This window comes from Scyliorhinus torazame, chromosome 2, assembly GCF_047496885.1.
Source record: "Scyliorhinus torazame isolate Kashiwa2021f chromosome 2, sScyTor2.1, whole genome shotgun sequence".
NCBI lineage: Eukaryota > Metazoa > Chordata > Chondrichthyes > Carcharhiniformes > Scyliorhinidae > Scyliorhinus > Scyliorhinus torazame.
In genome coordinates, this window is record NC_092708.1 from 117,024,411 (window position 1) to 117,038,613 (window position 14,203).

The window sequence follows — 14,203 nt, forward strand, 5'->3', positions numbered from 1 at the left end:
GCCTGTGATCATCATGTGTGACACGTCCCCTTATAGCATTGGAGACATCATGGCCCATCAGATGCCAGATGGTCGGGAGTGGACGATCACTTTTGCCTCTCATTCACTGGTGGCGGCCGAATGCAGATACACACAGATTGAGAAGGAAGCTCTGCGGTGGTCTTTGGGGTGAAAAAGCATCATCAAAATGTCTACAGCCGCATAAACCCTTGCTAAGCCTTTTCCATGAGGACAAGGCGATCCCTCCCATCGCCTCTGTACGAATCCAGCGCACGGCCCTGCTGCTGGCTGCTGTTTGAACATCAGCCGGATGTTCACATTGCGCATGCTGACTCGCTGAGCCATCTGTCCTTGCTGGCCGATGAAGATGTTTTTAAAATTTAGAGTACCCAATTAATTTTTTCCAATTAAGGGGCAATTTAGCATGGCCAATCCACCTACCCTGAACATAATAATAATAATAATAATAATAACATCTTTGGGTTGTGAGGGCGAAACCCGTGCAAGCTCCACACGGACAGTGACCCGGGGCCAGGATCAAACCTGGAACCTCGGTGCCGTTTAGCAGTGCTAACCACTGTGCCACCGTGCTGCCTGTGTCCAAAATGAAGATGTTGGCGTGGAGATATGTTTAATGGCTGGGCCTGGATACCGACATTGAGAAGATGGCTTAGCAGTGTTCCGTTTGCCAGGAGCACCAGAAGCTCCCTTCGGCTGTGCCACTTCACTCCTGGGAATGACTGGGTTGTCCTTGGGCTAGAGTGAATGCCCGACTTCACTGGTCCATTCCTGGGCTCAATGTTTCTTCTTACAATAGATGCCCATCCCAAGTGGTTGGAGGTCCACAGGAAGACAGCGATCACATTCTGTGTGACGTTGAACGGTTGCGTAACACCTTCTCGACTCCTGGCATTCCCGAGGTCCTCGTCACGGACAATGGTGCTTTGTTCACAAGTGAGGAGTTCTCAGCATTCCTGAAGGCAAACGGGTTTAGGCATGTGCGTACTGCCCTGTACCACCCACGTTGAACGGGTTGGCAGAGCGTGCCGTGCAGACGTTTAAACGGGGGCTCTGGAATCAGACTTCGGGTTCTCTGGATACAAGGCTGGCTCGTTTCCTCTTCTCTTATTAGACCACACCTCAGACAGTGACTGGGGTTGCCCCAGCTAAAATGCTCATGGGTTGACGTATTCGTACCCGCCTTGGCTTGCTGTTTCCCGATATCGGCGATAGGGTGTTGTCATCATCAACCACCAGGGTAATTTGCACCTGGTGACGCAGAATTCGTCTGCAACTTCGCTGACGGTGCTTACTGGCTCTCCGGGACTGTCTTTTGACTTCTACCAGGTTCAAGTTTGTGGGCAGCTGATAAAAAGGCATCTGGTTCAAATGTGGTCACAAAAACCACTCCTTGGTAAGGTTCTTGATGTGCATCCCATCTTAGAATGATGGGACCTGGTACCAGACCAGCCTGTTATGGTGACCCAAGGATGTCTTGATGCCTACATGCAGACTGTCGTCTCTTCTGTTACATTCTGGTGCCTGGCCGGATGGAATGGTGCACTAGAGAACATTTAGTTTGTTATTAGTTGAATGGTTATTGCTTAACAACAAGGTGGGTCAGATAACAATATGAAAACTACTAAAACCATTAATTATTAAATTACCATTATAAAATTATTCAAGAGCTATTACAAATGTGACTATTCACTACGACGACTATCTCCAGACTCCTCGAGGTTGCAGTGTCACGTTATTATTCTTTCCTGTCACTTGCTGGTTGGAGGTTGTATCCGTTAATATTTATATAACTGCTTATGCATATCATCAGATCTTCCAATTCCGATTTGGAAACACAGGCTTCTGAAGTCTCGGATGTGGATTTGACTGTACAGCAGCCTCCAGCCAACCATCCCGTCCCGGCGTTCCTGTAAGGAACGGCTTTCCCCTTTGCGGCATACGCCTCCAGATCAAGCGCCTCGAATGCAAGGCACTCTGCCTGCACCAAAGAAGGTCCGGCGTCCTCCTCACCCATAACCGTTGGGGGCTCCTTTGGACTTTGGTGGGGAGGGATGTCATAACGCACCCACGGGGTGGGGATACTGTTTCCCCATGCCCCTCGTGTAGTACAAACTCCCTCGTTAAAGGGTCAGAGTAAACTCTAACTACATTCTATATAAGGTGGACCAGTTCAGCATCGACTTTGAAGATCCAGTTGGGATCTACTGGGAGCTGTGCATTATAGCCTTGTAAATAAACCAACGTTTCTTTAAATACAACTCGGTGGGGACTCTCCATGTCTCACAAAATAATGCTGCCATGGTACTGAATTGAAATGTCAGTCTAGATTGTGTGTAAAAGTCTCTAGAGCGTAAACCTTTTGTTTTGTGAGAATGCTGCCATGGATTCAATTGACACAGGTTACAAAAGGTATAAGAGTTGCCACCGCGTGTTACAATGCAACAAATCACTGGGCTTAGTAATTACACAAAGTGAAGAATGTTATTGCACAACCAATATGAATTTAGCAGTTGGTTAGTACATAATAAAATGCATGAATTAAAGGAGGCAGTGAAGGATGGATGAACTGAGAGCATCAGCTGAAATAATTGCACCAAACCTTGACATTTTAAATTCTTACGCCAGTTAAACTCAAGCTGGTCATGATTTCAAAAACAAATGGTACATCTTTCTACACAAGCAATTAGGTTGTAGACCACAATGGCTTTGCTCATTCCAGTTTAAGTAGAAATAGAATATTTTTAATTTTGGGTAATCAATTGCATTTCAGTAGATTGTAACTTGGCACCGCTGTACACGTTTCCATGCAATTAGTCTTGATTTGTTTTTCCATGTATGGAGCTCAAGCAGTTTTTAAATCAGGTACTTTGCATATTTTGAAAGATACTTTTAGTGAATTTATGAAGCTGAACTTAAAAATCCTATGCCATTATGAATTTGTTTTTGAATGTAGAAAAGTTACAGCACAGGTGGAGGCCATTCGGCCCAACTTGACCATGCCAGCCCGAGGACACCCAGGTGCTCTTTCTAATTTCACAAACCTGCATCCAGTCCAGTATGTGGATTACTTTATTGCATGCTCCGATACAGATAAATTATCCAGTATAATCATAGCTCTTTTTGAACTATGGTCAATTTGAAATGTATTATCAACATATTAGGAATTAGTGTGCTGGGAGAAAATGAGCACTCTATCACACTAGTGTACAACAGTAAGCTCATAGCAGTTCTCATGAATCTGACACTGTTTAAAAATCAATTTCCAGTCATCTTGGCAAAATGTAGGGCAGCACGGTGGCACAGTGATTAGCATTGCTGCCTCACGGCGCTGAGGTCCCATGTTCGATCCCGGCTCTGGGTCACTGTCCGTGTGGAGTTTGCACATTCTCCCCGTGTCTGCGAGGGTCTCACCCCCATAACCCAATAGATGTGCAGGGTCGGTGGATTGTCCACGCTAAATTGCCCCTCAATTGGAAAAAATGAATTGGTTACTCTAAATTTATTGAAAAAAAAATCTTGGCAAAATGTATTGCAAGTGCACAGATTTTATCTTTTTTTCCCCAGAATGGTAGGTGTAGGTGGTAAAATTAGAAGCCAACATTGAGAAGGCTCCATTTTGTTCTGCCAGTCTCAGCCCTAACCAGATGTGTGCAGGGTGAACAACTGAGAATCTGTAGTAACTTCAATTTTTAAAAAAAAGTAGGCAATTCTTTTTTATTCCAATTAAGGGGCAATTTAGCGTGACCAATCCCTGCACATCTGTGAGTTGTGGGGGTGAGACCCGCGCAGACACTGGGAGAATGTGCAAACTCCACACGGTCAGTGACCCGGGTCCCTGTGGCAACTTGATGAAGCAAACGACTTTGAGTGAATGTAACTTCTAGTTATGTTGCAATGTTGGACAAAGCAAATCAGAGGATGAAGGGAGTTTGGAACTCGCTGCCTGAAAGGGTGGTGGAGGCAGAGATCCTCATAACATTTAAGAAGTATGTAGATGTGCACTTGTGATGCCAAGGCAAACAAAGCTGTGGTCTAAGTACTGGAAAATGGGGTTAGAATGCTTAGGTGGACTCTTTTTGACCGGCACAGATGCATTGCGCGGAAAGGCCTTTTCTGTGCTGTAGACATCTATGACTCTCGAGGGTCCTGTAGTGATCTCTGTACGTGTTAATACATGTTTAGTTAATGTAAAGTAAGTACAGACAGGTGATCACTAGATGGCAACACTAACAGGAGCTATATAAGGAGTTTCCCGCTCTTTCTTTAGTTAGTGTGTGTGTGGGGAACTGCTAGAGTGAAGACTTGATTAGATCAGAGTGACGTGTATTACCATAATTGTTTGTTTAATCTAAACTTACTTACTTGTTTTACTAGTCAAAGTATTAAAGTGAAAGAACTCACGAGCATATAATTATATTACTCAATAAATAAATTGTCATCATCTGGAAGACTTTGACTGTTTCTCATCAGAATTCAATACAACTTGGCAAGACAAAAGAGTAATATTTATATTACAATTCAGTAATATAACAGGTCCAGGTGCCTATACCTGGTGGAGTTGAGAGGGACAGGTATGGGGACATTTCTGTGTGAGAAGGGATGGCGTGATACTTAGTGGAGAGGCACTCACTAAGGGGGAAGCGCATGGGTGGAGGTCCCAGAGGAGTGGAGCACTGAGGGACAAGGCTTTCTAAGAAATTCTGGGTGTTTGTTTTGATGTTCTTCCCTTTTATGTGCATGATTCTGGAGAATCATAGAGCCTGTTAAGTTGGCGTATCTGCTACTTGTGATAGAGCAGCAGCAGAGACAGAGATGTGTCGCTGTATGTGGCCAGGACCAGTGCCTTGCAGAGGATGGAATTCTGAGCACATAGCTGTACCTGGAAAAGCACCACAGATGATCAGCCCCATTTGAGAGACAAGAGTATTCGGACATCAGACATCCTAACTACAGTGTTGGAGCCACAGTGCCAGAGAAGACTGTGCCTGTCCCTGGGGATGGTGGAGCACCTTTACCGTGTCCTGTAAGACCTAGCACACATGGAATGGGAGGACACCCACAGCCCATGGTACGAGACAGTCACTATGAACGTCTCTGCTCGTGGCTCATTTCAGGGCAGCACCGGTGATCTGTGTGGCATCTCCCAGTCAGCTGCACACAAATGCATTAGGGAGGGCCCACATGTATATAAACTTGGACTGGGTTCAGGGCAGCCAAGATGCCAGGACCATGGGCTTTGCCCATCTAGCTGTCATCCCCCAGGTATAGGGTGTCATAGACTGCACCCACATGGCCCTGTGGTCTCCATGGCATCATGCGCCGCCATTTGTGAACCGCAAGGGATACCACTCCTCCAAACTTCAGATCGTCTGTGGCCACACACAAGGCAAATCCTGCAGATGTGTGCCCATTTCCCGGAGAGCATCCACAATAGTTACATCTTGGGGCACTCGTAGATCCCAGACTTCTTTGAAGGAGAGCAACATCAAGAGGGATGGCTCCTCGGGGACAAGGGGTATCCACTAAGGAGGTGACTTATGATGCTGATGCTGAGGCCACAAACTGACGTGGAGAGTCGCTGCAATGAGTCAATGTGTGTGCTGGTTGAGCAGCCGATTGGACAGCTAACGCTATGGTTCCGGTGCATGGGCCAATTGGGGGGGGGGGAGACATAGTGCTTTCATTCTCACAGTGCACAGGGATGAAGTGCTGACTGTGCGATGGGGTCGTGGAGCATGGCGCCTTCAAATTAAAGGGTGGAGGATTTTGTGGTAAATAAATTGATGTTTATTTACAAGTGATTACTTATAGTGCTGACCTATCGTATCTAGTGCCTATGTTCACCCATACTCACTGGATGCCCACAGTTTCTTACTTCTCATAACTCTCCTGTTAGATCTAGGTGTACCCCTGGATCCACCGCTGAGGATGAGGCATTCTGTTGCCTTCCACGCCCTGTTTCCTGAGATTATTTTGGCCAGTATCCCCTCGGGGCGTACTGGACCTTGATGGTCTGGGTCTACTGTCAGGCAATATGGCTGTTGCAGTGCTGCCCACCTCAGTGTGTAGGGCAGAATGTGTGTCAATCACAGGGAGAGGGGTGCCAGATGGGCTGGACATTCACGGGGTCCCCTGGGATGGAGGTCCCTGGCTCCTATCGATTCTCTTTTCTTCAGGTTCCTGGGGGCCCCTGTGCCCCTCCCATGAGGTAGAGGGGCAGCTGGATTAAGATAAAGAAGCCCCACCATCCTGTGGTGAATTTGCACCAGGGCCTGCACCATGAGTCCGAGTGGCTGTGCCCTCTGATGTGTCCTGTGGTGAGACAAATGAGGAGAGTATAGGTGGCATATCTGCCAGTTCAAATGGTTGAAGATTTGCATGTGTGGGATTAGACTAGGAGCAGGGTGTGAGGAACAGACAGGGGGGGGGGTGCGGAGGGGTGCAGTGAAGAGGGCCTGGTGACAGGTGGCCAACCCATGAGGTGGCTGGGTGAGAGATCATTACTAACACAGGATTAAAATAACTTTAACATCATAGAAGAAAATAGCTTGCAATTATCTGTTCAATAATGCTTCACAATGAAAATGCAACTCTAGGGGAGTGCTTCTCTGGCCGTGTTGCGCTCGCGCGAGAGCACAACGTGGCCAGTGAATCCCGGGAGAGGCCTCCTGTGGATATCCCGGCAGCCTTTGCGCCTCGCAGGATTCACCCAAGTCCCGTGAGGCATCGGAATCGGAACCCCGGCCAAAAGGGCCGCGACCAAATGGCGCTTGCGGGAGTAGGTTGTAAACCTGTCCAGGATACACCGCCTCCCTCGATTCTCCGGCCTCTCCTGCGAGGCTGCAGCCAGGTGCCAATCAGTTCTGGTCCACAAGAATATGGACCATGCGGAACGGCATCCGGGGGGTCTCCCAGGCTATTGGAGGCCCTGGGTAGTCAGTGTAGGGTGCCCCCTGCCCCCCTGGAATATGGGCACCTTGGCACTTCACAGCTGGCATTGCCACCCTGGCACTGCCAGGGTGCCTGGATGGCACTGCCAAGCTGGATTCAGCACTGCCAGGGTGCCAGTGCAAGGGTGCCCGGTTGCCAAGGTGGCACTGCCAATGGGCCGAGGGGGGCCATGCCCATGAAAGGAGAGTGGAAGGGGGGTTTGAAGGGTGGGGTGTGCATGGCAGGTAAGTAGGGGCCTCTGGGAGGTTGGGGAGGAATGACGGGTAGAGCTCCTGGAAGGGAGGGGTGCTGTAAGGGGGCCTGAGCGGGCCCCCCAGGGACCCCATAGTGGTGTGTCCTCACTTGGGGTGTGTGATGTAGTGCCCATGTGTGTGTGAGGGTGGGGCGGTGACATTTCCCATGGGTGGGGGTGTAAGCTTACTTAGAAATTGGGGTACCCTTTCAAAATGGCGGTCTGATCGAGTTCAGATCCCCAGTGCTGAAAAAAATTCTAAGTGTGGGCTAAGCCGGTGAGAAATTCCCCAAGGTCCAAAAGTGACTTAAGTGTCATTGGATAGAGGTGGGGAACTCACCAGCCGAGCCGACAGGAAACTCCCTGAAAAGCCCGCCACAAATGATCTTAGAAATTTTTCCGGAGAATCGCGCCTTAACTCCTACTTGAAATGAAAATCGCTTATTGTCACAAGTAGGCTTCAAATGAAGTAGTCGCCACATTCCGGCACCTGTTCGGGGAGGCTGGTACGGGAATTGAACCCGCGCTGCTGGGCTTGCTCGGCTTTACAAGCCAGCTATTTAGCCAACTGTGCTAAACCAGCCCCTAAACATTTTAATCCTATTTTTATGCCTATTTTCTATCTCCACTCAGGCAGAAAAACAATTACAATGTTAGCATTTATGTTGAGAAGGCTAGAATACAAGATTAGGGATGTACTGTTGAGGCTGGTATGGCTCTGGTCAGACCCCATTTGGAATATTTTGAGCAGTTTTGGGCCCCGTATCTAAGGACGGATGTGCTGGCCATGGAAAGGGTCCAGAAGAGGTTCCCTGGAATGAAGGACTTGTCATATGAGGAATGGTTGAGGACTCTGGGTCCATATTCGATGGAGTTTAGAAGGATATGGGGGAGATCTAAATGAAACTTACAGAATACTGAGAGGCCTAGATAGAGTGGACGTGGCGAGGATGTTTCCACGAGTAGGAGAAACTAGAACTCGAGGGCACAGCCTCAGACTGAAGAGACGATCCTTTAAAACAGAGGTGAGGAGAAATTACGTCATTAGAGAGTGGTGAATCTGCAGAATGTTGTGGAGACCAAATCACTGAGTGTCTTTAAGACAAAGATAGATAGATTCTTGATTAATAAGGGGATCAGGGTTTTTGGGAAAAAGGCAGGAGAATGGGGATGAGAAAAATATCAGCCATGATTGAATGGTGATGCAGACCGGATGGGCTGAATGGCCTAATTCTGCTCCTATGTCTTCTGGTCTTATGCAGTCCATGTGGTGTAGGTACACCCACATTGCTGTTAGGGAGGGAGTTCCAGGTTTTTGACCCAGCGACAGTGAAGGAATGGTGATATATTTCCAAGTTAGAATGTCTGGTGGTTTAGAGGGGAACTTCCAGGTGGTGGTGTTCCCATGTGTCTGCTGGCATTACAACACTTCAAAACGTTCTTCATTGGCTGTAAAGTGCCTTGAGGCATTCTGAGTCTGTGAAAGGCACTGTATAAGTATATGTTTTTCTTTCTTTCAAAGTATAGTGGTACTTGGAGTGACCTCTGTGCAAGGGCATACCCTGTGTTTTGCAGTATTTCAATATGTACCATGATAGTCAGCCAACTCTTTGATCTTTGTACTGCGTGCTCCCAAACTGATTTCGCTGTAGCAATGTCTCAAGCAGTTAAAGTTGACATGCCAACCAATCAACATCCCTTTTCTTAAGTAGTACAAGTTGTTTCTTCCTGTGAAATTTGGCATTCTTGCATCTGCTCTTATGAGTGCATGACTAAAAGCTTTGGCAGCACCTTTTGTTCAGCAATATTCAAGTTCTGTACTACTTTTTTTTAATAAACATTTTATTGAGGTATTTATGGTTTTATAACAGTAACAGAAGAAACAGTGTACATACAATTATAAACATAGTGCAAAAGCCGTCTTCCTCCCTTACAGGGCTCACCTTTTCTAACCCCCTACTCTAATAAGTTCTGCACTACTAAGCAACTAAACTGAATTCTGTGAATGTTTTAGGTTCCTGTGATGTTTGGGGGTCTACGGCTAAAGGAAAGAGAAAATAAGGGTCTCTATGGTTTAATTCCCATGGAAGTGGGAATGCTCGGGAACTAAGCAGCGGTGGATGTAACTTTAGAGTATAGGATTTTGATTCACTTGCTAAACATAATGACAAAGGCTTGAGTCATGAGCTGAATATTCCACTCCTGAAGTGAAGCATCATAGAAGGTGTCTGTTCCCTCCACAATCATAGCCACCCTCAGGAGTCAACAGATTATAACCTTACTTGGGCGTATGTAATCATAAGTGCCTCAAAATGTTGTTTCTTTTTAGGGTCAGTTAGAGAAATATGATAATTGCTGGCTTTAAGATCTGCAGCCCACTGCCATCAGGAGAACAGTACCGTCTGTACCAGTCAAGGTCATCAATGCGCTGAATTTCTTTGCAACTGGATCTTTTTAGGCAACATCAGGTAACATTTATCACATTAGCAGTTGCTCAAATCAAGAATGTCACTGATCCTGATCCAAGAGGACTGTGCAATGCAGGCAGACAGGAGGAAAAAAAGCTATACAATTTCACACGGGTACAAAGAGCAATTCATGTAATTTATGTACGACTCAAAGTTCCATATGATAATTCCTCAATTTAAATTTTTTTTCGAGTACCCAATTATTTTTTTTTCCAATTAAGGGGCAATTTAGCGTGGCCTATCCACCTATCTTGCACAACTTTGGGTTGTGGGGGTGAGACCCACGCAAACACAGGGAGAATGTGTAAACTCCACACAGACAGTGACCCGGGGCCGGGATCGAACCCGGGTCCTCGTCACCGTGAGGTAGCAGTGCTAACCACTGCATCATTGTGCCACCTATAATTCCTCAATTTAATGAATAGGAAAGGTCTTCATTCTATTAATGTGCCACCAGTGTGTGGTGTCAATATCAGAAAATAGGAAGCTGCTGTGGCATTTTCAACATGCAATAAACCACCATATAAAATCTCATGACTCAGATTTTGATTGGTGTTTGAGATCAGGCTTTTGCATAGAGAAGGATATCATCACATACAGATATATAATGAGGACCTTGCACAAACCAGGGCATGAATCTTCACCACTGACCTGGGTAGCGGAAATTGGGAAAATCCCCGGCTCGACCCACCCACCTTGGGATTTTGATTCACTTGCTAAACATGATCCCGCAAAGGTAGGATCTTCATTGCGAGGGGCATGGGTGCAAGCTGTAGTTAGTTCTGCTGACCCAGGAAAGTGGTTGGAGGCAGCCACAGGGGCTGCCAGTTGCTAAGGTGGGCTATTTAAAAGGCCTGCCTCACTGCTATGTCCCAGTTAAAATGATAACAGAAAGGCAACCCCCCCAGTCCTCAACCCCAATATGTGTCCATGCCCCATCCATGTCACCTCACACGCCACCCACCCTCTTTGCTCCCTCATACGCCAATAACACCCTGGACTGCACCTACCTAACATGGTCCCCCATGCCCCCTATGCCAAGCCATAGCACTTCTATGCTCAATTATTCATCATACAATGTGTAGAACCAATGAACCCTGCATAATAAGGTTTGGCTGGAAGCTCAGACATCCATTACTCTTACTGAAACAGCTGCACTACAGGAAAAACATTGCTTAATTAACAGCTCGAACTTCCTCTTATGTTTTGCTTTCAGAGAGCACTGATACTTGTTCTGTTACTAACACGTTCTGCCATCTGAACCTTTGGTCATTATTAGCACCTCCTTTAGTCTTTGATGCTAACATTAACACTCCCTTTGTTGTGTGTCCATGACACCTTTGTCAAATCTTGCCGGAGCTCCCACCTATCCCTGACCTCCAATTTTTACCCACCTATCTCTTCAACAGTATAAAATCCATCACATTTCTACCTTTCTTCAGCTCTGAAGAAGAATAACGCAGGCGCATAACGTTAACTCTGTTTCTCTTTCCACAGATGCTGCCAGACATGCTGAGGTTTTCCAGAATTTTCAGTTTTTATTTCCGATTTCCACAATCTGCAATATTTTACTTGTATTCTCGATTTTCCTTGCTGTTTGACCTGGCATGGAGGTCAGAGGGCGTAGGATATGTCTACTCCAAAAATTATTGTTCTTTATACGACTGCAAATGGGACTTGTAAGTATATTTGATCACTTGTTTAGCTTTCAAAATCTGGTCTAGTGTTCTGCTATTTTTTTTATTGGCTTGAAACAACAGGGAACACAGATTTTCCACTAAGGAATTTACCAAGCTTACAACTACTTGTCAGATCCAGGCTATATTCATTCAATGTGGTTTCCCTCAAAGAAGATGTGGGGTGCGATTCTCTATTTCTGAGACTAAGTGTTGACGTCAACGCAGAATTTGTGGACTTTCATGACAGATAAACTGGCGCCTCACCAGGACCGATTCCGCTTCTGTTAAAAGGGGCCAACATCGACGCCACATGGAACACAATCGATTCTAATGAGAAACGGTGCCGGATTCGCCAACTTTACGATTGACAGTCAAAAGGCTGACAAGTTGCAGCTGCATAGACACACTTCCTCTCCACACACACCATCCCAGCCAACAAGATGGCAGCGAGGAGAGGTTTCTCGATGCCAAGCTGGAGACCCTCTCGAACATGGTAGAGGAAAGGCGGGTGACCCTGTACCCTGGCCCGGGAAGGAGGCTGCCAGCTGCTGCTGTTCGCTGTGCCTGGGCGCAGGTGGCAGAGGCTGTGAGCACCGTGGGCAACATTGTCTGAATGGCACAGCAGTGCAGGAAAAAACTGCACGACCTCCTCGGGGCGGCCAGGGGGAGTAGGCAGCACTGTGCCCCTGGCAGTTACCTGCGTCCCACACACCCGTAATCCTACCCCTCCCAACCAGGAGGACAGCTGAACCCCCACCCTGCACCACATGCCGGTACCCATACCGGCCGGCTGTGTTTTCTGAGTCCCCCCCCCCCCCCCCCCCCCAGACGAAGGCTATGTACAACGGCTGTGAGCGGAAGAAGACAGTAGGGGGACCGCCGGACCTGCGGCTCCTCACCGTGGCCAAGCAGAGGGCTCTGGACATGGTGGGTGGCTAGGAGGAACGGGAAGTCACCAAGGGGGAGCTCGGCTGCTGGCTGCGTAACACGTGTGTCACCCTCACGCCAACACCATCAGCCCCACCCCACTCATACGTTCACCTCCACCCATCCCCCGGCCCGTGGTTTCATGATGCATCTTGCCTTGTGTCTTGCAGGACCTGTTGGTGATGGGGCGGGTCCATCTGGCGTCCCCACCCAAGCCGGTGCCACAACTGGAGCCCCACAGTGAGCCGAGCAGTGATGCTGAGATGAGAGGAGCTCGGAACCCAGCCCTCCGCCCGAAACTCAGGAGACCCCAGAGCGTGGGTCAGAGGATGACACAGGTTACCCATCACAGCTGTCTCCAACACCCTCCACCATCCCAGAAACACTAACCTCGGTTGGGCATGTTAGTGAAGAGGTTCCTGGGATACTATCTGGTACTCACCACACAGTTGACCAAGTATAGCAGGTGGAGGTAGGAGCACCCAAAGGGACGGACGGTTGGAGGGCAGGCCGAATCTTAGGGACTAGCTGTCGTCCAGACGAGTCTCGAGCTTCTGGAACAAACAGTCCCATCCAGAGCCAGGGACTACATGAGGGGTTGTCGGCGAGCACCCAGTACCTGCTGGTACAGTTGGAGGAGTCCAACCGTGTGAAAATTTAAATTGAAAATCGCTTATTGTCACAAGTAGGCTTCAATGAAGTTTCTGTGAAAAGCCCCTAGTCGCCACATTCCGGCGCCTGTTCGGGGAGGCTGGTACGGGAATTGAACCCGTGCTGCTGGCCTGCCTCGGTCTGCTTTAAAAGCCAGCTTTTTAGCCCAGTGTCCTAAACCAGCCCCAGCTCCTGCGTGCAGCAGGAGGTGGTGGTACCGACAATGCATGCCACCCAGGCCAGCACTGCACAGGTGGCATCCGTGGTGGAGGCATTGGGGTTATGGTTTCAGCTATGGGTCAACATGTCCAAGGCCTGGGACATTCTGTGCAGACGCTGGCCGAGGCCCAGGACAGGGTTGCCACCTCACAGGCGACCATGTCCCAGAGTCACCTGGAAATCGCAGCAGCACTCCAGAGCGTGGTCCAGTCACAGCGGGCCATGGCTGGGAACGTTGGTGGCATTGCCCAGGCGCAGTCCAACGTGGCGCAGACACAGAGAGGTGTCCCAGATGTAGCAGGAGATGGCGCATTCACTGGGCGATGTGACACAGACCCAGAAGGTGGTGGCACAGTCGCAGAATGATGTGGTGCAGTTCCAGACAGATGGTCCACTGCCTGTGCTCCATGGCCGCAAGCGGGTGGACCCTGGTCGAGATCAGAGCGGGCCTCCAGGACTGGCAGTGCCAGGTGGCTGGGGAACGTCAGGGGATCGCTCCCCTCGCAGCCCCATCCCATGAAGTAGCCCAGAGGCCATCGGGCACCCCAGGGAGGAGGTGCTGATGGGGCCCGTGCCGATGACTCCCGCAGGATAGGTGCCTGAACACACAGCATGTCGGACACTGCCCCCCCTCCCCTTCTGCCCCTTGCACATCTGGTGGGAAGTGGACAGAACGGGGCAGCACCACGCCACCCAGGACATCCGAGCAGCAGCCGGGCCCATTCAGGCCCAGTCGCCCCAGGTCAACGGGCAGGAATCCCAGCAGGCCGCCTCCATTCCCGCTGTACCGTCTGGGGATCCACCCGATGTAGCATTAGGGCCAGTAAGGCCAGAAAGTTAGACACTAGTTAAGTTTGCATGGGTGCAGGGTACAGTTTAGTTATAGGGGATAGGACACAAATCTGTACACATTGTTGCCACCTTTAGTGCCTCAGTGCTTTGTCTGATGGGTGTGAGGGGTGGGAAGTGTGGGGTGGGATGCAATGTCCGCGCCCCCCCCCCCCCCCCATCATCATCCCTGGAAGCGTCCTGTGCGCGCTGTCCCTGGTGCACAC